This window comes from Lepidochelys olivacea (genome assembly GCF_965140295.1).
Source record: "Lepidochelys olivacea isolate rLepOli2 genome assembly, chromosome: 1".
In the NCBI taxonomy this organism is placed as follows: domain Eukaryota; kingdom Metazoa; phylum Chordata; order Testudines; family Cheloniidae; genus Lepidochelys; species Lepidochelys olivacea.
This window is the reverse complement of record NC_140411.1, coordinates 171,937,509-171,964,559: the sequence shown is the minus strand read 5'-3', so window position 1 is coordinate 171,964,559 and position 27,051 is coordinate 171,937,509. Positions and strand designations below refer to the sequence as shown.

Below are 27,051 nucleotides of genomic sequence, written 5' to 3'. Positions count from 1 at the left end.
CTCTTACACTCTCTTCTCATAAGATAGGCCCTCCATTCCCCTGACCATCCTAGTAGCTTCTCTCAGTACTTGTTGTAGTTTGTATACATCCTAGGATTGCATTTGCCTTTTTTGCAGTTGGATCACACTGGTGGCTCATCATCATCTTGTGATCAACCACACACCTAGATCTCTCTCCTCCTCTGTCGCTTCTAACTTATGAGCCCTCAGCCTGTAGCAGAAATTCTTATTAGACCCTAAGTGCATGACCTTGCACTGTGTACTATTTAATTTCATCTCTTTACTGTCGCTCCCCAGTCTTCAATTTCATCCAGATCTTCCTGTGTAATATTCTGATCTTCCTCTGAATTGATGATACCTCCCAACTTTGTACCAGTAAATTTCATGAGTATGCTCCTATTTGTTCTGCCAAGGTCATTAATAAAAAGATTGAAAAAGATTGGTCCCAAGACTAAACCATCAGTTCAATAGTTCACTTTGCCTCTCAACCCATTCCCTTCTCCGCATCAACCAGTTCCTTCTCCACCTTACAATTCTTGTACTAATCCCCATCTTCTCTAATTTAGCTACACAATTCTCATGCAGTACTGTGTCAAATGCTTTGCTGATGTCCAAGTATATTAGATCCACTGCATTTCCCTTTTCTAAAATATCAATTATTTTCTCAAAAAAGGAAATCAGGTTAGTCTGGAACAATCTACCTTTGGTAAACCCATGTTGCATTACATACACTTTTCCATTTACTTCCATGAATTTAATTCTTCTGTCCTTCACAATTTGTTCCAAAGTCTTGCATACTTCTGAGATTAGACTAGGTCTGTAATTCCACAGATCACTTTTTCCCCCTTTCTTAAATATAAGTACGATATTAGCTACTCTCCAGTCATACAGTACTACCCTGAATAGACAGAGATATTAAAAATTCTTGCTACTGGACTAGCAATCTCATGCACCAGTTCTTTCAGAAGTCTGGAATGGAAATTATCTGGTCCCCCCAATTTGAGCACATTAAGATCTCTGCATTTTTCTTCCACCTCAGACGTGATCATTTCAATTTCTATACTCATTTCCATTAGCCATCCATCCTTCCTTTATGCCCATGTTCCTTATTACCATCCCTATTGAAAAACAAGGCAAAGCATTCATTTAGTTTTTGGGCCATACCTGGAATATCTTTAATTTTCTCCCCATCTACACTGCATATTGACCCAATCTCATCTGTCCTTATTCTCTTTTGATTTATATAGCTAAAAAAATCTAATATTTAAAAATTTCCTTGGCAAGAGCTAATTCAGCTCAACTTTTAGAAATTCTCAGTTTATTCCTACATTTTCTAAGCTCAAAGATGTTGCTTTCTTTGCTGCTCATTCCATTTTCCCATCCCCCATAGACTCTCTGCTTTCTCCTAATAACCCTTTTGAGGTGGTTATTCATCCAGCTGGGTCTGGAGCGTTTCCTTATGAGTTTTTTTTTTTCCCTTCCTGGCTTGGGATGCAAATTGCAGATAGGTTTGTATAGCTGATTTAAAGAAATTCAATTCTCAATTTTTAAATATGTCTATTTATTATTAATTATTAATTATTATTATTATTATTATTATTATTCGTATTATTGTAGTGCCTAGGAGCCTTAGTCACAGAACAGGACAACACTATGCTAGATGCTGTACAAACAGAGAACAAAACCACAACCTCTTACCCTAAACTGCTTACAACTATCAAAGGTTAAATCCACACTTTGACATTTCAGGAGGCTTTCCTCTATTTCCCTAGAAGATAAAAACTCATTTCTTCAATTTAGAAAGCTTTTTTGAGTTTAGAATTGTGGCTTGGTTAATAGAGAACATAGTCAGCATGCTGCAGATGGACGAGGAAGGGGCTCTTTTTTCTACCTGGCAATGGAAGGAAAATTATGCTCCTTATTAACTGCACTGGATTTCCAGATATTTCCGCCTACCACCCAGTCATGCTATAGGTCTTGTCTAAACACTGACAATATTTTTTGTCAGAACCACAGGTATCCAGAGATCAGCCAGAGCCAGACATCAAAACCGACCGTTACGTTGTATGCTCTGCTGATTGTTTATTATGCTGCCTTTGGAACATGCTGAGATACAACTATTTTTTCAAGTTATTCCTTTCGTTTTTATACAGATAGATTAGAACAGAGCTGTGAAAATCACTAATGCAAGTCAAACATAAATGAATTAAACTGTCCATTAATTAACATTTAAAATATATGCACATCTTAAATATTTTGCTTACAATATTTAAGTTTTGAGAGAACTGAAATTTGGACATTACCCGAACAGTCACTTTACTAGTCTGACAGCCATTTCTCTTTCTTTACTGCATGGAACTCTGTAATGGCTTTTAAACATAAACAACTATTTGTTTAAAAAAATCACACTTTCAATTCAATATTTCATTTGTAAATCACTTCTCTAGTTAGATTTCGCATTGCATTTGAATACATTTTTTGCCTTTTCATCCACATGTTGAATTTGTCCCTGGAGATGAAGAGAGAATATTGAAACCCTTTTAGCCCTTTAGTTGTCATCTTTAAAGCTACATTAGGTATCACAGCTGATTTTACTAGAAAGTAATTCTCTAGTATCTCTAAGGGCCCAATCTTTCAAACTTTAATTCACAAATAGAACCACTGCTTTCATTGAGATCATGTTTGTGAATAAGAACTTTCAGGACCAGGTCCTGAATGAGTGCATCCTTTCTTTCTTGAGATGAGTAATAAAAATTGATTCTATTCATGTACCAACATAGGGATCAATCCTAAGCGCTGGGTAACCACAACACTCAGGCCATGATTCGCAAAATATTTAAGGCTCATGCTTAATTTTAAACAAGTTTATCCCTGTTTGTTTTACCTTTAAGCACATGCTTAGGTGTTTGTTGAATTGAGGCTGTAATGAAGTCAATGGAATGTGAATGACCGCAGCACCTCTCAGGATCAAGCCCCAGGCCCTGGATATGTACAGTGAGACAATGATGAACAAGAATGTCTAGTAGCGTATAAACTTTCTACTTTATTGAAGCCAGTCTTGTTAGAGCAAGAAATATAAAGATGTTTTTCCACATTATTTAAATAATAACCAGTTTGTAGAGCAGTGTGTCTGAAGTAAGAGACATCTCCTGTAGTGCAAATAAACCCTGAGGCTTCATACCAAGGTGTTTACTAGCAGCAGGAGAGATACTGTATGAAACGAATGATTGCTTGTCTGCTTTGTAGTCTCTACCATCATAAAGCGCTCAATTATCGTTCTATAGTTTATTTTTGTGTTGCTGTTGACAATCTGATTTTGGCTGCCTGGTATATTTTTTAAAATATAAAATATGATATGAAACTAAATCAATATGATTTATTCATTGTTAAATTACAAATGCTTTTGTTTGAGAATTATTGTACTGAATAGCTAAAAAGATTATTTTTTTAATATAGCACTCATTTTAATGGTAATACTTAGCTTTTACAGAGCACTTTTTACCCAGAGATCTTAAAGCTCTTTACAAAGGAGAGTAAGTATCATTATCACCATTTGACAAAAGTACATAAAGGTGAAGTGACTTGGCCAAGGTTACATAGTAGATCTATGACAGAGCATGGAATACAACCCGGGTCTCTTGATTCTGATTCTAATGCCCTAGCTACTGAACTAAGCTGCCTACCTTAAGCACTTTCAATACTGATGGACCCCTGACACTTGTATTAATTTCTCATATCCTTGTTTATAATAATGGCCAAGTATAAAAGAGATGCAAAAATCCAATTTGCAACTTTGGCATTTTAATATGTTTATAGTTGTACAGTGTCCTAGAGTCATGCTTGGATGTTACTGCAGGACTTCAACTAATATCGATGGGAATAGTGTGGCAAACTCTATACATATCACATTGAAACCTCCAACTCCTTATTGGCAATAGGGCTTTCCTGAAGCAAGAAAATATTTGGGTAAGAGAGATATTCCTAACTCCTCAACACATAAAAAAGACAAAAAACCCTCCTTAAAAGTCTGAATAGATAGACTTCACTGCATGCTCTGAAGGGTCAGCAATTTCAGGTGATTTCAACCCAGTGCGGGGAGGAAAACAAATTCCAAACGCAATGAGCCTTTCAAGGAGCTTGAGTATCTTGCTGATCTTAATTGTGGCAGTATGTCCCTGAGAGAGAGAGAGAGAGAGAGAGAGAGAGAGAAGCACTCTCTCTCACGTATGCAGATTCCAAGCCATTTAGAGCTTATTGGATCAAAACCATGCCACTATAAAGCCACCTGTGAACCAAGTGGCACTCAGTGTAGATCTCAGAGTTCTGTTCTCATGCAATCATGTAGAGATACACCACACAGCCAGCAGGCTGCTGCAGTCGGCACGAGGTTCAGTTTCTGAACAGGTTCAAGGGGTATCCTCACAGAGACAGCATTGCAATAATCTACTCTGGAGGTGACAAACAAATGGACCATAGCAGCAAGGTCCACCTTGGAGAGGAATGGTTGCCATCTAGACACCAGTTGCAGGTAAAAGAGAACCTTCCTAGAAACTGTGGCTATAAGATCTTCTAATACCACATCTAGGTTCTAGACTTCAGTAACAACTGGTGGGTTAGCACCCCCAGTTAGAGGATTTGAAGTAATCCTCACCAGATTGCTTCCCAAATGCCATCATCATTAGGGATCATCTCTGTCTTATACAAACTGAGCCTAAGCCAGCTCACTCTCATCCAGGGCCCAGTATCAGCTGGACACTGGGTAAGATACCTGGCTTCAGTAAATGGTTTGGATAAATTAGGGACATAGATCTGAATGTCATCAGCCTACTGAAAGCTCCTTAAACCATAGATAATTCAATGGCATCTCATCTCATCCGATGAAGTGGGTTTTAGCCCATGAAAGCTTATGCTCAAATAAATTTGTTAGTCTGTAAGGTGCCACAAGTACTCCTCGTTGTTGTTTTTTTTCATAATCAATAATGTTAGAGTTATCTGACTCATCCAATAATATCAGCATTGATTCCTGAGGCTTATCCATCACCAGGAGAATATCATCTTTGAAGGCTTCCAGGACCACAGATTAACATAAAGATTAAACAGATATGGCACAGTACTATGATCAGGTCCAGATCCTCAGATGGTGTTAATCAGTGTAACCCCATGGAAGTCAAAGGTTGACTGATTTATACCAGCTGAGGATCTAGTCCTTGGTTCTCACATTACAGCCTTCTAAATAACCTTAACCAAAAATGGATTATCATAAATTTCCCATTAGTATTAAGCAATTGCTTTTGAGTAGAGGCCTCAGCAGTAAGTCTTCCTCAAAGACAATCAGCTGCCCTGCACCGCTAAAAGAGGTGCCAACAATTTCCACTTGCAAAGGACCCAGTACTTCCTTAGGGGCTTTCACCACCTAGAAAGGACACTGATCCAAAACACAGGTTCTAATTCACAGAACTCCCAGCATATGGCTTAATAAAACCATCTAAAACAAACAGAGAACACTTAGCATTTGTCCCTTCCAAATGTTGCTCTGTCCCCTTGGACATGTTGCTCTGAACAACTCTGAGCAACTTTATCCACAAAATAACCAGATATGTCCTCACAGTGGGAAGAATTCAAAGGGAGAAGAGTTGCCAAGTTATCTACCACCTGGTACAAATGTGCTGTCTGAAATCTTATGGATGCTGTGGTGAAAGCAAAGAAGTTTTTTCTGTGTCTTCTCCACAGCCGCAGCATAAACACTAAACAGAACAAACTTTTATGCTGCAAATTGTATCCTCATGAGGAATTGTGAGGGAGAATCAGACCTGTAGTTCTGTATCTTTACTACTTTTATGTGGCTTTCTTGTTCTCTAAAAATTTCACAATTAAAATCAGCAGGAATACAGACAGAGAGATGGGGATGAAGTAAGCTTTCTGAAGTTCCCTACTTCGTGGTATTAAATCTTAATATTTTGATTCTCCATATTGGCATATTTAAAGAGAAAGATTCCTATGTACTATTGGCAAATTTATTTTTCAGGTATAGGGGACCTGATTCTGATCTCATTAACACTAGTCTAAACCCAGAATAACTCCTCTGAAATCAAGTCAGTCAATAATCAATCCATCAGTAAACAGCCTGTGTTCTCAGTTAAGCTGATGTAAACCCAGAGCAACTCCATTGACTTCAGCTGGGTTTGATTCTGCTCTAACTCAACCGGGCATAAGTGATGAGTAATTACTGAAGTCAACAAAGCTATACTGGTGTAAGATCAGTATAAGTGAGAGAAGAACTGGGTCCTTAGTGAATATGCATTATAATTTTAATTTTAGATTCCACAGTTTTGTTCAAAGTTTATAACGGTTCCCTAGTTAGGCGTGTGGCAGTTCTCCAAAAAGGGCTTTATTTGGAGTTTAATGTACCCATCCTACACCCATCATTTGAAAGCTTATTGTATGTATCTTTAGGTGTGGTATGTTATGGGTTAAATGGTGCCACAAGTGACACAGTGGCACCCAGAGTGAGAAACGGTCATTTTTTTTTGTACAGTTCAAGAAACACCATAACATGACTGTGAGTTTTGACTGTTAAAGAAAATTTCAACACCTTAATGTGGTGTTATTGGTCAAAGCTACCAAACACCATATTAAAAAAATTGTGCTGGTTTTGCATGGTCAAGGATTTTTTCCCCCAGAAACAATGAAGCTGTTTAGCATGTGGCAAAAATGGCAAATATCAACATTTTGCAATAAACGAACATGAAGATGTTTTCACATCACGTATTCTTAATCATCAAAGTATCTCACCAGTGATTGGTTTCAGAGTAGCAGCCGTGTTAGTCTGTATTCACAAAAAGAAAAGGAGGACTTGTGGCACCTTAGCCACAAGTCCTCCTTTTCTTTTTCACCAGTGATTATAATAGTTTTCTATATTTTCAGCTGAAATTAGCTGACCAAATCAATTCCACACTGAAAATTGTGCATCAGTAGCCCTAGATTGTGTGCACATAGTTTGTCCTGATAGCGGGTAGATATACATGTACATGAATTTCATAAGAACATAATGTGACACTATGCACCATATTATTCATAGAAATATTGTTATAATATGATTATAGCATAACTATGATATATTTTGTGCAAGATAGGCATGTGAGATATCATTGGAAAGGTTATGATTTGCTGGATGTGATTATCCTGTTTGTATTCATGTATCATGTTTGTATCTAAAGTTAGGAATATTGATTATACAGCTGTACTACAAAAGTGTTTTTACCTGGGGAATGGCCACCAGACAAAATGCAATCAGTCTGGCTGGTTAGCTGGGGACAAGTCAATGAACCATTAGGGTGAACAATAGGTCTTTGAAGATACTAATCTTCCACCTTCCTGAGAAGCTTCCTGGGATGCTTTGACACTGCAGGGTCATGTGACTATGTCACCTGGTATTGGAATCCATCCTAGAAACCAGTATTTTTCCACTGAGGGGGTTGGGAATCACACTGAAAGACAAAGGATTCCTGCCATATGTAAATCCTATTTAAGGCAGGGGAGCGAGTTAACCAGAGTTTGTTCTTCACTGAATCCCCATCAAGGATGACTGCTGGAAACATCTAAGAAACAAAGACAAATAGGGGGAGAAGAGCTGAGCCTAGGCTGGAAAAGGTATCTGGCCTGTGAAAGAAATATCTGGAGTTTTAAGCTTCATGCAAGAGCAGCTTGTCTTCACAAATCTCTGCCATCTGCCATAAAATAATATTTAGGGTGAGAAATTACTACTTGGAACCAGTTTTTTTAGTGTATAAAGCTTAGTTTGCATGTTTATTTTATTTGTTTAATCTGCTTTGATCTGTTTGCTATCCTTATAATCGTTTAAAATCTATCTTTTGTAGTTAATAAACTTGTTTTTGTTTTCTCTAAAACCAGTTTGTGGAATTCATAACTGGGGGACAAAAAGCTGGGCATATCTTCCTCCACATTCAGGGATGGGATGAATTTTATGAGCTTACATTGTGCAGTTCTCTGTAGAGCACAACACAATAGAATTTGGGTTTTACACTCCAGAGTGGGTGTGCACTTGAGTGCTGGGCAATTTCCTAGCTGAGTCTTCCCATGCAGAGCAGATTTCAGTGTCTGTGTCTTTCAGCAGCTGGGTGTGTCCCTATCTGTTTGTGTGCTGGAGGGGCCTGGCTCAGCAGCACAATGTAAGGGAGCCCAGGTGGGTGGAACAGTCTTCTGGCAGAAAGTTTTGATTTGTAATTGCTTATGCAGTCAGGACTAGCCTTTGAATTATTCTAGAAATTAGTTTTTTTTAATTCCGTGACACTTATGCACAGGTCAGTGTTAGAGGTGATAATACACAACTTCATAATATGAATATACAAAAGCTATGAAAGAAGTGGCCTAAGAAGAAGTAGTGAAGATGAAGTCAACAGATAAGTCCTTACCTCTTCACTAAAAGGGAATGAAGAATATGTTACAGCTCTTACCATGTCATCAACAGTATAACAAACCCATTTGACCCTGAATCATAGCCAGAGGTGCTTAATTGATATACCTACTGGACTGCATGTAATATCAAATATGCAAGAGTCTCTACTCCACACAGCAAATGTTGATGAAGAACAAATGGAGAGATTTGTGAGAGGTGCACTTGATTCTGATGGGTCAAGTAGCTGGTTCAGCCTACTCAAGAAATCTAGTGTCAAAACATTTGCTGACATGGCCAACACTATCTAGTCTGGCAAGGGAGGAACAGTCACAGAAACTATCAATCTAGAAACTGTTTTCCACAGAAATCTGTCCTTAACAAGATGCAGAGATGTTTCAATGGCAACTGTTCTTAGTCACCCAATAATGCCTGTGCCTTTGTCCCTCCTCCATGCTGATGGAACAATGAGAAGAACAGACAAAGCTGAATTAGGGCATCAGCTAGAAGCTCAAGCTGAAAGACTCCATAAGCTAAGAGCATGCAACAAAGAAACCACAGTGTACATCAGAGATGTCATGACTCTCAATCAAATGATGGCTGGAGACAAATTCCACACACTTGATTAATTGGCTGCTGAGTACTTGAAGCAGATCCTAAAAGGATTTCACAAAGCTAATTGTATAATCAAAGTCTTTGACAGATATGATAACAGTAACTCTGTGAAAATTGCAGAAAGACAGCACCAGACAGGATCTAAAGTTGGATGCAAGAAATACTAGGTGATTAACGGATGCCCTGTGCCTCCATGAAAAAAGTTTCTACCCATGACATCCTACAAACAGTCACTTGTACATGTCCTCTGTGACTATATGGTTCAAAATGCACCTGAGTATGTAGAAGCACACCCAACACAAACACTCCTTCTTGCCGGAGGCTTTTCCGATGGTGAAGTAGCAAAGTCCATCACCAGCAGAGGTGCTGAAGAAGCCCAAGACTTGTACAATACTCAAGAGGAAGCAGACACAAGGATGTTTCTGCATGCCATATGTACCAATATGGCTTTTGGGTGTCTTGGTGTCAAAGAAACTATAACAACTAGTTCACCTGATACAGATGTTTTGCTCCTTGCTGTTCACGACCTTCCAAAAATAGAACACAGCGCTAACATGGATTGAAACAAGACCATTACCAGCACAACTGACAAGTATGCTTCATACCTGTGTATGCAATTTGTGACACAGTCACCCCTGACTTCTGAAACATACTTCCCGCTGTATATTCATTAACAGGATGTGACTCTGAGTCATCCCTATTTAGTAATGGAAAAAAAAATCTGTATTTAATGCTGTCAAAACAAAGGGAACTTCCTGCTTCAGAGATCTTGCCAAATTGAGAGAGAGTGATGGACAAGCCACAATTTCTGCAGCAAAGAATTTGGTAGCAGTGCTGTATGATCAGAGCAAGAAATAAAGAGAGACCAATAGAGACCTGAATTCCTTGTGCCTCATCAGAGAGAACAGGTCACTGGCCAAACTCCCACCGTATGACGACTGATTTGAAGCTCATGTCAAAAGAGCATCTTGGCAAACAAAGATTTGGATGTCTTCTTTCATACAGGTAAACCAAATATTGGATCACCATTGCAACATGGATGGAAAAATGTGGATGATGAACTACTTCCTGTATTCTTCTAGGGCCCAATCACATCTGAGCTTCTAAAAGACCTTATTTTGTATTTGTATCAGTAGGAATTGCTGTACAATTAACTGTGTCTGTAGTCAAAACAATCTTCCCTGCACAGAAGTGTGTACATGCCAAGGCAATGAAGACTGTAGTAAGCCATGCACTCTCAACAGAGGTCATAATGTTGTAGACTAGAAATGTCACCATCTCTATTATCTTTCAATGATATGCATACACATTTATTATTAGATATGGTTTTACTCTTTAGGATGTTATTGTGATGCTTTGAGGTCACAAAGAAATCCAATTATATGTCTTGAAAGAATACAGAGTCATTAAACTAAACAAATGCAAATATTTCAAAGTGCTCATTTTAACATGTGGATTGTGTCATTATTTATCCTCACTTCTATGATAATGGCACCACTTGACAGCATCATATCATACCTCATCTTAAAGTAGACATAATCAGCTTTCAAATGATCTATGGTGTGTAGGTATGTTGAGAAGATACATTGCATTGACCAAATAGGTGATGTCTGCTTCTTGACTAAGTTATGTAATAAAGCTTCTGATATTTTGTCCATTACCTGCTGTGAAGAAAGAATGTGCATGATACTAATTATGATGTATCGCTCTACACAGAATAGGAGATCCTATAGAAAGACGAATGGCTAATGATACATCTTTTGCTGAAATCAGTAATATTGCCTTTTTTGGCTCACAGCCAGCTAGCACTAGTCAAAGGAGGTTTTTTTTCACTGCAACTTTGGGATATAACCTTTTTCCATGGCTTGGTGTGGCGTGGGATGCAGAGGCCTCAGCTTTTCCTTCGTAGCCACGGTATGTAGCCACCATTCAGAGATTTTAGTAGCCATAATCTTCTCTGCACCCCAGACCTCTCGGGCCCCCAAATTTAAAGTTAATTATTTCTTTCACAAAGATGTCCTTTGTATTCAATTATAGGGTAATTATAACATAACTTTCAAGAATTATAAATGTCTTCTAAAGGAGAAGAGTTTAAAGAAGTTTTGTCACACCTTTAATGGGCATGTAAATATTCTGGATCTTTTCTGTGCCTATTCAAACAAGCTAAATACTGGGAAAGAACTTCCTAATGCAATAAGGGAAGGAGAAAATAACAGCTGGAGTATGATCCTGTTCTGCCTTGTCCCACCAGGGAACAAAAGGCTCTGCCCCATCCAACTCCTCTACATTATCACACAGGACCTACCAGAACTTGAGTCCAAGTGAAGTAATGGGGAATAGAGGGGAAAGAGCATGTTGGATACTACTCCCCGTGAATAAGAGAGTGGGAGGCCATGGAGCAACCCTGAGAAATGGACAGAGCCATGGCTCAGCTTCATCACCATGTGTAGGCCAATGAAGCCATTTGGATTTGAAGTGGAGGAGAATATGCAGTATTTGGTAATGGCCTAATGCAACCCTTCACAAAATAGGAATTCTGGAGGAATTGTGAATCAGAAGGGATGTTAGTAACAGTTCCTCTCTGGGCCTGCAGCTAGGGCAGTGCACCTGTCCACTCCCTTTCAACCAAAGCCAAGACTAGCTCTCTCAATCCAGCCCAAAAGTGTTAATGAAACAGTGCCAGCCAATGGGGTGGTCACTAACTGATCGGTTTCGCTATTCAATATTTGCGCTATCCAATTGATCACTCGACTCACAGAGCATTGTTTCTGCTTTTTTTTTATTTTAATCAGGATAACAACTAATAATGCACAAGACATTTCTACTATGAGTTGTGAGAGAAATAACCCTTTCTGTTCAAATTCATGAAGCTTTCAGAATTCTCAGACATTTTCACAAATACCTGAATGGCCGCTGAATACCTGTGAGCAACAAATCACATGACCCCACAAATAGCAGCAAACCTAACTCTCGCCTTCATGCAGGGAAGTGTTTGCGATTCACTTTTTATATTATTTGATCAGCTCTAGAAATGATAGAATCTGTTGGCTATATAAGCTTTAAAATTAGAAGTCCATTATTTGTGAGGTACTACGCTCCATTCCTCACTATTTATAGCTTTTGCTTGCTCTACAAAATTCAATGCAAGGTATACAACCTATTGTCTGTCACATGTAAAACTCAAAGCCATATATCTTGTCCTTTTTACTGAAATTATTTGGCTGTCCATTTTACTTTTCCATACAAAAGAGTCAGCTCCAGCTTTTATATAAAGCTTTCCTAATCCTAACACAGGGGCTTTCATCTCAGGAGCAAGTAAATAACTGAAAAAAGACAGATTTCTTTTCAAACCTACACACTATAAAGGGTCTGTTCAGCTTGTAACTTTTTTTTTGTACTCTAATCCTTTATTCTGTATGTGTAATTTAATTCAAATTCACAGCCAGAATTGGCAAGGGTTTCTTATATTATTTTTCTTTAAAGCATTATACTGCAGGGCCAGATGTCTCAGGGGATGGTAATAGAATGCAAGCTTTTTCATCCCCTAAATCAGAGATGGGCAAACTATGGCCCACGGGCCACATCCGGCCCGCGGGACCATCCTGACTGGCCCTTGAGCTCCCGGCGGGGGAGGCTAGCCTCCAGCCCCTCCCCTGCTGTCTCCCCTCCCCTGCAGCCTCAGGTCACCATGCTGCCAGCGCTCTGGGTGGCAGGGCTGCGAGCTCCTGCTGGGCAGCACTGCAGCATCGTTGGCTCTGGCCGGGCGGGGTGGCTGCCAGACATGCTCCTCTGAGCGGCATGGTAAGGGGGTGGGGAGTGGGGGGGTTGGATAAGGGGCAGGGAGTCCCAGGGGACAGTCAGGGGACAGGGAGCAGGGGGGGTTGAATAGGCGTGGGAGTCCCGGGGGGCCTATCAGGGAGTGGGGGTGTGGATAATAAAAACAGTGCCAATAAAAGTAGTCCCTGAACTGTTCTAACTCGTACCAGGAGCCAAATTGCCTCTCAAAAAGTTGCTTCCAGGACCGGATGGGGAGGAAATGTGGTGGAAGTCCAACTGTATCTGAGGATCTGATCCCTAAAGAAGCTACTGGGATTTTAACTAAGGAACCTCTAGGTCAAGGGGACAGATTTTCTAATCATTACAACGCATGTTGTTTTTCCTATGAACTTTTACATAAACTATTCTTTTGCCTGAATATAATCTCCTCATAGCTCTATCAATTATCTGGGTTAATGACAGAAAGAAAAGATATGGGTACAGGACACCATCCCTGCTTTTCTTTGACTACAGAACTCGCTTTCGATGAGACGGAGCTAAATGATGGGTGTGACCTGTGATGCCTGGGGCAGCCCTCACTGGAAAGGCCAAGGTCAGGGCAGGCTGCCAAAGAGAGAGCTGACACTCCCCAAACTAGTGGGTAACACTGAAGTTAAACTCCCCAACTAGTCACAAACTGTGCTTCTGATCCCCCACACTGGTTATCAAGAAGGAAAAAAGAAATCACACAGCTCCCTTTATTGCACTCCAGTTCTCTGGCTCCCAATCAGCACCTAGGTCCAGTATAGTGAGAAGTTATTTAAAAAACTCTGCTCACGTATACAAAATGTTCTTCTGACCCCAAAGGGTCAGCCATGTTACCAGGTCAGTAAAGGTTTGGATATTACCCAAAATACCACACTGCCAGCCAATCCTTTAGTGTCTAAAACAAAAGGTTTATTATAAAGAAAAACGAAAGAAGAAGACGAGAGATGTTAAATGGCAAAACAGATCACATACATACAATACAAAGACTTCAAAGTCCCTCTGGAACACATCCACAGCTTGGATGGGTCATTCAGTCCTTTCTTCAGACCTTCATTTTGTAGGAAAGTTACTCCAGAGGTAAGAAGCAGGATTGAAGACAAAAATGGAGAAGATGCAACTGTCTTTTATAGTCTTTTGTCGTGCGGCTTGTGCTTCCTTTGTCCCAAACACAAGCTGCCTAGCACATGGCTTGGAAGCCTTAGAGTTCTGTCCAAAGGCCTGCCCCTGCTGCTTTGCTGAGTCACAAGGTCTATCCCTTGCCTTCTCTCAATGGGTCAGTTGTATAGCTGATGATCCTTAATGGACCTCTCCAGCAGTGGTTCTCAAAGCCGGTCTGCCACTTGTTCAGGGAAAGCCCCTGGCGGGCAGGGCCGGTTTGTTTACCTGCCGCGTCCACGGGTTCGGCTGATTGCAGCTCCCACTGGCCACCGTTCGCCGCTCCAGGCCAGTGAGGGCTGCAGGAAGGGCAGCCAGCACATCCCTCAGCCCACACCGCTTCTCGCAGTCCCCATTGGCCTGGAGTGGCAAACCGTGGCCAGTGGGAGCCACGATCGGCTGAACCTGAGGACGCGGCAGGTAAACAAACCAGCCTGGCCTGCCAGGGACTTTCCCTGAACAAGTGGCGGACCGACTTTGAGAACCACTGCTCTACAGGATTCACATTTATGATAATTTAAAGTGAGATGAGGAGTCCAGGGTTTCTTTTGTGTCAGAGAAATTCATGTTTGGCATCAGAGTGAAAAGATGGCAAGGAGGAGGAAAACCGCTGAAAACCATTAATTACAGAAAGACAAATGATAATGTGCATGATTTTACAGATTCAAGACAAATCATTTAAATATTTTAAAATCTTTTCATGTATTTTTCATTATAAATAATCTTAACAGCCTGGCCAAATAATGCTGTAGTTTCTTGCAGTTCAAACAAACACTTCTAAATAGACCAGAGCTGCAGCTCGGTCTGAAAAAAGAAAAAAAGATTATGACACATAAATATGCATCTTGTGAGCCTAAACTGTGCTAGGGACAGGAAGAGGAGGTTATACCACCTAAGTAGTGCTACCAAAAATTATTATTAGGACAGTTCCAAAGTCCAGTGAAATCACTGGGAGACTTTCCATTGAATTCAGCATGCTTTAGAACAGACCTTTATGCCTTTGAAATGTACAGTCCCTTCAGAGGCTTGGAGAGAATAATGGAAAGGCACCTCTTTGCAAACCTTCAGAGGCAGTATAGTCAATATTCCTCCCAATACAACCATCCTGTGCACAGCGAAGGGAACAGAAAGGAGGTGAGCAGAAGGGTCCGGAACTCTTGTCACAAAGAAAAATAGTTGATGCTTCCTGCAGTGCCATACCATCATCCCCACTTGGTGCTTCCCAACAGTGAGAACCAGAGTATGTCTCACCCCGGGCGGGGTTGGGGGGCGGGGTGGCCGTCCAACCCACTGGTGAGTCGATGTTGCAGGGTTCCCACTGTGCCTGATCCACAGAAGATGCAAGTCTATTGAAGCCTCAGCAAAAGAGCCTTGACTTAAGCTGTAGCAGCTCATACACTATGTTCTGGAGGTTCCCAGTTCAATCCCCTGTGCACCAGCTAAAATGGCAGCCATCACAAGTGCACCATGGGCAGGTGTGAGACAATTTTTCCTGGGGCAGGGCAGCTCCACTCCCATATTTGGGGCTTAGTATAAAAGGCCCAGTCTAGCACAAGCAATTCAAATGAGTCTTCCCTTCATGGGTAAGGCTAAATCTTTGAAGAGATTTGCTATAAAAAAGAAAAGTAAAGGCTGGCAAGATATAGCGGGATCCAAAAGTCAGCCCCTCTTATATGCTGTTTGGAAACCCAAAAGTGCGGATCTGAAGTCAGAAAATATTGGTTCTGTGTTGAGACAGTACCTAGCGCAATGTGATCCTGGTCCATGACTAAGGCTCCTAAACTCTACAGCAGTACAAATAATGAATAGGTTTCAATGCCTAACAATTGAATGGTAGCAAAGTCAGAGGCTCCTGTCATAAATATAAAGGGAAGGTTAAACCCCTTTAAAATCCCTCCTGTCCAGAGGAAAAATCCTCTCACCTGTAAAGGGTTAAGAAGCTAAAGGTAACCTCGCTGGCACCTGACCAAAATGACCAATGAGGAGACAAGATACTTTCAAAAGCTGGGAGGAGGGAGAGAAACAAAGGGTCTGTGTCTGTTGGTATGCTGCTTTTGCCGGGGATAGACCAGGAATGGAGTCTTAGAACTTTAGTAAGTAATCTAGCTAGGTATGTGTTAGATTATGATTTCTTTAAATGGCTGAGAAAAGAATTGTGCTGAATAGAATGACTATTTCTGTCTGTGTGTCTTTTTTGTAACTTAAGGTTTTGCCTAGAGGGATTCTCTATGTTTTGAATCTAATTACCCTGTACCCTTACAGGGTAATTCGAGTGGGGGAGGAAACTTGACAGCTCCCCTCTTATATACAGATTTAGACAAGTTTCATGGCGAACTAGTGTCTTCTCAGAACTGGCATGGGTGAAAGAACTGCAAAACTAAGCTAAACGGTTCTGATATCTAAGTTAGGAACAAGAGAAAAATCTTGTACTATGGGAGATCTTACTGACATATGCATTCATTTATTAATCATAATTTCCAGTGTTTTTCTTGTGTTTTTTCCAAAATATTCCCATTATATAACTTTTTAAATAAACCTATCTTCTATGGAATTTTCCACCAACAAAAAAAAATCATTAGGCTGGAAAAGAACAAGTTAAGATGGCTTCTTCTGACCCACCTAATCATATAGAGTAAGTTTTAATCACTCGGGGGGCCATGAAGAAATACAGTACGACAAAAACCCAACCTTCCTATTTTGAAACCCAAAGAAACCCCAAAAAAGCTGCATAGGTAATTCACTGACATCCAGAGGGTAGAGGAAAAAAATGTCATGCTCAATTTTAATTACATTTTCAATCATGAAAAAATATTTCATGGACACTCCACAAATCTGGAAGAGAGCTAATTTTGAGTGATTTTAAATTTTGCAAAAACACTCTGTACAGATAAGCAGTTAAATATCCTCCAAAGTAAGGAACACAGTTCATTTCCCTTCCACCATTTTCTTTTATGGTGAGTAGCAGGATATTTATCTATTTTGGCAATTTTTAAAATTTTGCTTTTGGTAAGACAGAATGAGTAAAAGAAAGTTTGTAGCATTACAAATAGGACAATCGTATTCATATCTGTTCTCCATGCCCTGGATGTTATTCTCACTTTGGGCCAAAACTTTTCCTTATTTACATGGTTTCAACAGTTTTACTCAATGAGAAAGAGAAGCTGGATTTAACAGTGCAAACTGATAGAATGACCTGGCAGAAAAAATACAGGGACAGTTAACAGGGTCTTGTCCTCAAACCTTAGTTTTTATAATAAGAAAGTAAAATAAATCCATGTAAACAGAAAACCTCTGTCGTTTGGAACTAAACTCAGTGCTACCTTCTTCCTCTCTCTCTACCATTGCCACCTGTGAAAGGAGCAGAGGAAGCTAAAATGGAATTAACCCTGGTGCACTAATGACCATTAAGAGTCTTTGCACTTTCTAAGAGGGTCTAATGTATTTTATTTGAAGTTACTACTCAGAATTTAAACGTAGCATTAATAGTACATTCAATTATAACAAATCTACTTTTTTTGTTTAAAAAAAAATCCTAGATAGACATTTTATTTTGACTCACTGGAAGAATGTAGCACTGTACGCAGTTTTCCTATTGTCAATACAATATCAATATTATTTCTGTTTAGAATAATGATTGTCTTCCCTCTGTTAACAGCAAATATTTTACAAAATTAAGGTCCTGATCCTGCAAATACTTAAACACATGCTTAACTTAAAGCATGTGAATAATCCCATTGCAATTAGTAGGAGTACTCATGTGCTTAAAGCTAGGCATGTGTAAGATAAGTGTTTGCGAACTTCAAAGCTTCCTTTATTGAAAGCAAAGCTCATTTAGAGACTACGTCTATACTTTGAGCTACAAGAGGTGATTCCCAGCTCATGTCCACACACCACACACTATCTCGACGAGATTTAGCACAAGTATAAACAGTAATGTAGTTGTGGCAGCATGGCTGAAAAGTGCAGAGTACGTACTTACTAGTTTCAGGTGGGTTTGAACTCTATATGGCTCAGCCATGCCTCTGCAGCCACTGCCCATGCTAATGCAGCTATATGGCTATTTATACTCATGGTAGCTCGATGAACGCTAGCATGACTAAGGGCTCGTCTAAATTAACCGCTGGATCAACGAGCAGCTATCGATCCAGCAGGGATTGATTTATCATATCTAGTCTAGACGCGATAAATCAACCACCGAGCACTCTCCTATTGACTCTGGTACTCCACCAGGGCGAGAGGTGCAGGCGGAGCCGATGGGAGAGCGTCAGTTGTCGACTTACCGCAGTGAAGACACTGCAGTAAGTAGATCTAAGTACGTCGACTTTAGCTACGTTATGCATATAGCTGAAGTTGCGTAACTTAGATTGATCTGCCTCATAGTGTAGACCAGACCTCCGCGTATGAAAGCTTGGACTCACACCCCTAACTTGCAGTGTAGACATAGACCTAGTCATTCTTTTTTAAAAAAACAAAATCCTGGATTATCCTGTAAATTTAATTGAAAAGCTATCTGTTGCATTTTTCCAATAAATACATTCTCATGGACATGTCATTGTTTCCAATTTAAAAACATGTTTAAAGGAAAACAATACATTTCCCCATTCCAATATTTTCCCTCATTATGTTGCATTTTTGGTCCTGGTCTTTCAAGGGCTTATAGACATTTTGTGCTTAGGGGGACTATCACATGCCTAAAGTTAGTACATGAATAAGCCTTTGCAGCACTGAAGCCTTAAAAAAGATGTCTCCTGAATCTAAGGAAAATATGTATTTATCATAAAAAGTTAACACCTTCATTTTCTATGTTTTCCCAATATAGAAGCAGTTTTTTCCTCTCAATATACAAAGAAACAGCTTTGCTTTTCTAAAACAATGAATAAACAGTGCCATCTTCTGACTATGTTGTTGTAATAAATGCAGATGTGAAATAGACTTAAGTAGCATAATTAAGATCTATCCAGGCTGAGAAATTAGATAAGCAATCACTCAGAGGTTTTACAATCATGGTATAATTGACTACTACCTTTTGAACACTTCCAGGTAATGAATGGCTTTTTAGGGCAAATATATATTTAAAGTCTTGTTGTGTGATTCATTTCCTGAAGCATTTAAACATTCCATTTATCAGAGGAGCAGAGGAAAAGAAAGATCAATGTCCATTTTCTAGGGTTGTATATCTTTTAACTATTGAATGGAGCCATTCTAAGGAATAAGGCCCATCCCCTCAAAGGTCTTCAAATGCCTTACTCCCAATGAAGTTTGCAACACTCCTGCTTGCTGCCTATTAGTTTCCCCCAAAACTTTATAGTCACATTCTGCTTTACAGAAATACACAGCAGCCTGCAGAGTGTTTAGCTTTCTTACCGTCTGTGGAAGAATTACACATAAATCAGAACTAGATCCCCCAAAACCTTCTCAGAACTGGAATGTTTTTGTATGAATAGTTGTATGTCACAGAGATTACTAGAGCCATGGTGGTGCAATCACTCAATATGGTAATAGGGAGGAATAAAGCTTGGTACTCTGCTAATTCAGCCATGAAACCCAGTGTATACACACATTTTTTTATTTTTTTGCACCAGACTGCAGGAGAAAAACACATTTGCTCTGAAAAATAAATCACATAAGCTAACGTAATCTTTTAGCAATCTGCATTAAACCTGCTGGTAGCTTTGTGATGTCTCCATTGACTACACAGCACTATATATTTATGAAATACTTTTCTGAAGGGCTAATGTGCAAGCTGCCTGCTGCTCTCAGTAGACCATGGTTTGATTCTCATGGCCACCAGCCACTTCAGGAATAGTATTTCGCTGCAGCTTTTTGATATTTAGCATGCCAAATGGGAACCATCTCCTTAGGAGTTCCCTGGAGTGGTTATTAACTGAAGTGAAGTCATTTAATATTTTTAACCATCATGGGGCCAACGCATACTGGGCCCTCACATCTCACCATCACAAGACAGAGACTGATGGAAGGAATAAAAGTGCCATGGATGGAGAGAACTACCTCTGACATGAAAGAAAGAAAGATTCTCTTGTGATTAAAATGCAAAGTGGAACTCAGGAGCTCTGAGTTCAGTTCTCATCACTGCCCTGGACTTCTTGTATGACCTTGGGCAAAGCACTTAGGTTGATCCAGACACAGTGGTGACATGAAAAGAGATACATGGATGGATTTTAAGTGGCAGACTGCAACTTTTATTTATGTAGAAACAGGGGAGGGGCACTACCCGCCCACCACCCATACTCTCATATACCAGGCATTTACCATATACTACTGGTTCCAGTACAGGGGTTACAGGGCTCCTACCATACAACCTGTTACTTAGGGTAGGCTCTCCTTAGCCTATCCCCCATAACTCAGTTTATTCTGCCCTCCCTCCTTTCCCTCCTGTGAAGGGGACAGAGGGTGCAGAAGGTTGGGTACCTCAGCCTGCAAGGGCCACTAGGTCTGACCCTATTCCAGGAGCCCAAGTGCCCTCAGCAAAATGCTAAATCTTTTACCTCTGGGAACCATTCATTTTATCCTGGTAATCACACTGGAAACCAGCTGCAAGTTGTGACAAATTAACAACTCAAGCAAGTACTTCATTTGGGTATTAAACACATTTTTAATTAACTTACTGTAGCTTGAAACTGCTGCAAGGAAGTCAAAAACTCTCCAGGCCTCAGCCCATAAGAGAAAAACATTCCTTTCCGACCCCCAAATGGGCTATTGGCTAGACCTGCAGCATCTGCCATACTACATTCCCATTCCCAGTTTAGATGGGGTTGCTGGAACACAGCAACAGGAGGCTCTATGCAGCCCAAGTTCCTGATTCAATAGCTGAGGGGGGATGCAGGGCAATCATAATCCGTTCCCCCAACTGGCCAATGGGTGCTAGAGACTCCGGGAGAGGTGGAGGGAGTGGGGAGGCACTACTCAGTGTACCTCATCAAGTGTCTCCCTCCCTCGCTGGCGGGGCTGTGCATATTCACCACTGGCCAAGTCAATTTCCCCCACCCATTGAAGTGGATGAGTGGCATTTTTTTGTAACTTATGTCCCCATCTATAACATAGAGATTAAAAATACTTCTTTGTATTTTTTATTTAGATTGTAAGCTCTTTGGGGAAGGGTTTTTCTCTTGCTCAATGTTTGTTATGTTGCTTAGCCCAGTGAACCCTAATCTCAGCTGGATTTCCAGGTGCTGCCGTAACTAATAATAAATGGGAGTTCATCTTTTGAATTATGTATACTATAGACTGTGGTTCTTCTGTGACACTCTATTATTCCATGAATCATATTTGTGACTGACAGAATCCTTTATAACATAGATGGTGGCTCTTGTTGTGGAGGAGCAGCCTAGGTCCATGACCAACAAACATGTTGTTAGAGAAGTTAAACAGGCTTGCACTAGATGCCAGCACATTTTAAAAAAACAAACAAAAAAACAATGTATTTTTCCCTAGTCTAGACATGACAATGTTGCATCTATGTAGGTCAGGTTTTTTTAGATTGAACAGTATGACCACATTCTACTCTGAAACCAGGCAACTTTGCATCACTGACACAAAACATCCTTATCCATAGTAGAACTAACCCTGAGGGATCATTTTAGTTCAGAGGGATTCTTCTGTTTTGGACAGCTGACATAACAGCCCCTATGCCTTCCCTCCTGACAGCCAGCAAGGAGAAAAAGACAGCATGGCCAGTAGTCTCTTGCACCCTGGCAATGTCCAGCTGCTATATTGGCCCTTTAGGGTCAATGACAGCTGGAGTAAGTTAAAGAAGCCCACAAAGGTGTTCTAAGTTAATGGGACCAGAGTGGAACAGAGGCAGTTCATCATCAAGGGAGGTGCTTTGCTCCTGAATTGCACTTTGCAGTCCAAGGCCACTGGGAAATTGCATGCATCTGTTCTATGTAAGAGATAGCTTAAGATGTGTATTTTGTGCTTGTCATAAATATAAAGGGAAGGGTAAACCCCTTTAAAATCCCTCCTGTCCAGAGGAAAAATCCTCTCACCTGTAAAGGGTTAAGAAGCTAAAGGTAACCTCGCTGGCACCTGACCAAAATGACCAATGAAGAGACAAGATACTTTCAAAAGCTGGGAGGAGGGAGAGAAACAAAGGGTCTGTGTCTGTTGGTATGCTGCTTTTGCTGGGGATAAAACAGGAATGGAGTCTTAGAACTTTTAGTAAGTAATCTAGCTAGGTATGTGTTAGATTATGATTTCTTTAAATGGCTGAGAAAAGAGCTGTGCTGAATAGAATGACTATTCTTGTCTGTGTGTCTTTTTTGTAACTTAAGGTTTTGCCTAGAGGGATTCTCTGTTTTGAATCTAATTACCCTGTAAGGTACCTACCATCCTGATTTTACAGAGGTGATCCCTTTACTTCTATTAAAAGTCTTCTTGTAAGAAAACTGAATGCTTTTTCATTGCCCTAAGATCCAAGGGTTTGGGTCTGTGGTCACCTATGCAAATTGGTGAGGATTTTTACCAACCCTTCCCCAGGAAGTGGGGTGCAAGGGTTGGGAGGATTTGGGGGGGAAAGACGTGTCCAAACTACGTTTTCCCTGTAAACCCAGTTAAAGTTTGGTGGTGGCAGTGGAAATTCCAAGGGCAAAGGATAAAATTAATTTGTACCTTGGGGAAGTTTTAACCTAAGCTGGTAAAAGTAAGCTTAGGAGGTTTTCATGCAGGTCCCCACATCTGTATCCTAGAGTTCAGAGTGGAGAAGGAACCTTGATAGTGCTATATTCAGTACACCATGTGCCATGTCCACATACTAACATATTAGTCCCTGATCCTAGAAAGCTTTAATCAAGTGCTAATGAGTAATCTTATTGACTTCTATGAGAATGCTTACATACATAAAACTGAGGACATGCAGGACTGGGGCCTTAGTAACTAGCTGTATTTTTTTCTTTAATGCCCATAGTTTGTAAGAGAGGAAGAAGTACATTTTGATCCCAGGGCTACAATACATGATGCTTTGGGTTGGTCCCTCTTTTAACAGAACTAGTTCTCCTGTAGCACATTTTAAAATCTAAATACTACAGTTTTACTCTTACATATTAAAATGAAGTATTTGTCACTGCAAGTGTTTATGAACACTTGAAAGTAGATACATAATAAATAAGAGCAAATAAATTAGTGAAAAATATCTGCCCCCTCTCCTGTGATAAATCTGGCTCATTGTTAGAAAAAAATTTTTCTATGTGGAACTGTTTACATTTGTGTAAGTTGGGCTAGTCGCAGGCCTGTTGATAAAGCACACTAAAACCTGATGCAATTAAAAAAAAAGTCTGTCTCCTATCATCTCAGAAGCTCCAAAACTTGGCTTCCAGGGTGAAGGAACTATTTTTTCCCCCTCAAACCACACTGTAATAAACTAACTATAATTTGCATCTTCATTTCACCAGGAAGAGCTAGTATATGAACTAATAGTCTTCCTAGCTAACAAACGTAACCCTCTTTAAATATTCAGCAGAGTCACCATTTCATTATTTCAATGTGCCAGGTGGACATTATGGAAAATGATGATATGATGTGCGGAATTATAAAATTATGGGTCCCTGCTGGAAATGTAAAAAACATATTTATTTTCTACTTTGGAAGCCTGTATTACTTCACATAGCATTTTTCCTCTTTGAAATGATGACACTACCCAAGGACAGCTCATTCTGTTTGTGAAGCAATTGAGCAAGAACAGTGGCAACTAAAACAATCTTTCCTTTTATTTTGAAAAGTATTAGTGAAATAAATATCACACAAATTGATAGAAATAAAGTGATGTCAGACCAGTTCTGTACAGGAAGAATTCATGACTCTACATATTACATACAGACTGATGAAAAATATCAAAGAGTAATAAAATGGGCTACCACGATCTCTGTCATTTGTACTGGTAACACGTCTGTGCTTCTAATATTGGCAGCATCTTGACATGTTTGCAGTAGCTCAAGCAGAATCCTTTCCCTTTTTAAAGATATGGGAAATTATCACTGTACACATTAAGGGGTCCATTTTTCCTTTTCCACTTCCTTTTACACCTATAGCTTTAAGCCATGACTCATCAAGTAGGCGCATGTATATGTCATGTCACAACATTAGGGCGGCCAGACCAAAAGTCCATCTGGCCCAGTATCCTGTCTTCTGACAGTGGCCAGTGCCAGGTGCCCCAGAGGGAATGAACAGAACAGGTAATTATCAAGTGATCCATCCTGTCACCCATTTCCAGCTTCTAGCAAACAGAGGCTAGGGAAACCATCCCTGCCCATCCTGGCACACAGTATTCAAGATATTGGTGTACCAGGGATGTATATAGAGGCAATATGTTATTTTCTGTCTTATTATCTATGCCTTTCTTAATGATTTCCAACATTCTGTTAACTTTTTTGACTGCCTCTGTGCAGTCTAAAGTGGATGTTTTCAGAGAACTAACTATCCACAATGATGCCACGATCTCTCTCGAGTGGTAACAGCTACTTTAGACTCCATCATTTTAAATGTACAATTGGGATTCTGTTTTCCAATGTGCATTACTTTGCATTTATCAACATTGCATTTCATCTGCCATTTTGTTGCCCAGTCACCCAGTTTTGTGAGATCGTTTGTGGCTCTTCGCAGTATGCTTTTAATTAACTATCTTGAGTAGTCTTGTATCATCTACAAATTTTGCCACCTCGCTGCTTACCCCTTTTTCAAGATCATTTATGAATATGTTGAATAGGACTGGTCCCAGTACGGACCCTTCACATTGGTAAAATGTTAAATTGCAATGACTTATTTGCAATGTATTATATGCATTTTTCTAAGTCATGGTGACAGGACTGCTGTGAACACCATAAAAACGTTCTTCCTCTTGGGCTATCACTACGGTCACTTAAGGCATTTACTCCTGTGATCCTCTACACCGTCGTCAATTATGGACTTTGTTTAAACACAATGAACAGACCTTAGTAGAGGTTAAGATTCTTTAGAAAATCGTTGGCGCAATTCAGATACTGTTGTCTGGAAAGAAATATTTTTAAAATCACTTCCTCACCTATGGGGGGCAGGGAAATGGTACTTCTTTTATTCCCTTAATGGGATGTTTTTTCAATGCATTTTGAGATATTTATTTATTTGTAATTATACAAAGGGACATAATTGGGATAAGTCTATGTTATTTTCCTGGATAGTCTTTTATGGTACCCCACATTCACTCTCCCAATGTGAGCGTAGACCTCAGCTTCTCAACAAGCAGAATTTGCCAGTACATTCACTTGTACAAGATGGACGCTTTAAACTGCTGCCTCTGTTAAACGCTATAGGGAAGTGACTAAGCGTGTGAGACAACCAGAGGGATCCACTCATAAATCCCTATGCAGCTTTGAGTAATAATGCAGGATTAGGATCTGAGGTCCTGAGGCTGCAACTGATGATGGACCGGTGGACTGCTTGCCTGGGTGGAGCTCCACTGACTTCTGTGACGCTGCGTGTGTGCAGGTGTCTTCCCACATGTTGATAGCTGAGGACTGAGACCTTTCTGTACCGCATATATGTATCATATTTATGTATGTGATATTTCAAAGACTCAGCTCTTAATATGTAATCCCCCTGGTCTCAGAGAGTAATGCTAATATGTTGGTGCGCTGTTTGGGGCATCCATAATCCAAAATGTTCCTTCACAAGGATTTTTTTTTTCGCTATAGGACAGATTTCAGCTAAACTACTATACCTGCTCCAGCATCTAAACATAAAAATACACAATAAACATTACAAGGATGGAGGATTCCCTTCTATTTTTCATGCAGAATATTGCTATTGCATTTCTGCCATTCAAGGATATCTTGACAGTCCGAAGAAGTGACAGCTAGAAACCACCTCCGGAACTATATCAACAAAAACAAATTTTATTCATTGGACATTTACTCTCAGCAGCCTTACAAGCTACAGCTCAAAAGCCCCAAGTCCTGCTTGCCTGTTATAATGACTGTTTTGCTTCCAAACTTTGAAAATGCTGATAATATAAGCATTATATTACCACTCCTCTCCTTGCAAGGCTATAAAGGAACAGCACTGAACTGAAGAAACCATGGGTAAATTCTCCTGCTGAACTGAATATAAAAACTAAAGATCCTCATATTTGGCAGACGCAACATTTTTATGTAACAGGTAAACTGTGGTGTACCTTTGACATTTTTACTGTTTAATGAGATTTTAAAAATCAGATGAATTTTTGCAGTGTTCCAGAGGACTCAACTTGAACAAAAGCCAGTAATGTGGACCAGCTAATGTGCAAGCCACTCTGATTCTATCCAGTGGGGTTCAGTGGATCACATACACTAAGTATGTAGCAACAGCGATACTAAAGAAATGGAGGCAAGACCACATTGTCAAAACATCCAGCAACCATTAATGAACTCTGTGCACTCTAACACAGCAGCACCTGTCTCCCCTAGAGCTCCATCCCCAAAAGAACACTTCCGTTCCCACTCCTCCCCCCTTTCAAAGCACACATACCTGCTCCACTAGCTGGGGGTGAAGCCCATTACCGTATATTCCCATTTATTAATGCCCATTCCAAATCCTATTTGAAAGCAATGATAAATTTGTGATTGACTTTAATGGGAATTGCAACAAGCCCTTGTTTAGGTGGGAAAGGACTAGAGAGGAGTTGATTTTCAGGAACAGTTCAGAATTAACTTACAGTTCATGTCTGTAGTGCACATGTGGAAGTGTCCCTGAAGGTGGAGTGCAGGAAGGAAGGTGCACAAAAGATCTTTCTCCTTCATAACTTTCCTCTGAGCCGCTAACTAGAAGAGATTGTTTAGGCAGCCATTCTACATTAGTTATTTTCTGCAACTCTCAAAACAGGAGAGAGAAATCATTAACCTTGCATAACTGTGGTATGAATAGCGTGTCTTTTTTTCCCCTCTCTTTTTAATATGAACACTGGCTGACCACCTCCTCTTTCTTCCTCTACTACTGCTACTTTTCTGTAAGGTAGATGGAGAGACGCCCACCATGGCTGGGTTGTGATATAATACATAAGGGCAATCATGAGGTGTTTTAGTTGACTCTTAAAAGGAAGG

General features: G+C 40.1%; 1 long non-coding RNA gene across 1 annotated transcript in view; it reads right to left on the bottom strand.

Moving 5' to 3' along the window:
- Positions 1 to 26,776, bottom strand: part of LOC311525835 — a 273,840-nt gene extending 247,064 nt beyond the window's left edge. The window contains exon 1 of the long non-coding RNA XR_014712871.1: positions 26,667 to 26,776. This is a non-coding gene — a long non-coding RNA (uncharacterized lncRNA). The remainder of the gene's footprint in view (positions 1 to 26,666) is intronic.
- Between the last annotated feature and the right edge of the window lie 275 nt (positions 26,777 to 27,051).